This window comes from Mastomys coucha, unplaced genomic scaffold, assembly GCF_008632895.1.
Source record: "Mastomys coucha isolate ucsf_1 unplaced genomic scaffold, UCSF_Mcou_1 pScaffold6, whole genome shotgun sequence".
In the NCBI taxonomy this organism is placed as follows: domain Eukaryota; kingdom Metazoa; phylum Chordata; class Mammalia; order Rodentia; family Muridae; genus Mastomys; species Mastomys coucha.
This window is the reverse complement of record NW_022196912.1, coordinates 25,011,358-25,011,772: the sequence shown is the minus strand read 5'-3', so window position 1 is coordinate 25,011,772 and position 415 is coordinate 25,011,358.

Sequence of the window (415 nt, the reverse complement as noted above, 5' to 3'; positions counted from 1 at the left end):
CTGAGGCAGGATAACCATAAACTCAAGACCAGCCTGGGCTACATAGTGAGATCAGATCTCAAAGCAATCAGCTTGGTGGTGAGTCCCAGTGTCAGGCAGCACCTCCCTCACACTAGCCAGCTGGTAAGAACATTTCTCCTATCATGGTGAAACCAACTGTCTGCTCGTTTCCAGCCTTGTTCTCTTTGCCCACGTTAAGTCAATATGGGAATGTGTGGGACAGAGCTTGGCACATGTAAAGTTGCCCTCCAGGCTGTGTTCTTTGTACACAAGAATCCTTCTGTATCAAAATGGGAGGGCTATGGTTGAAAATTGTGGGTTTTCCTGTGAAGAGGTAGTCACCACAGAGGCTTTCTCCAGAAGCAGAGAGAGGGAGAGAGAGAGAGAGAGAGAGAGAGAGAGAGAGAGAGAGGGA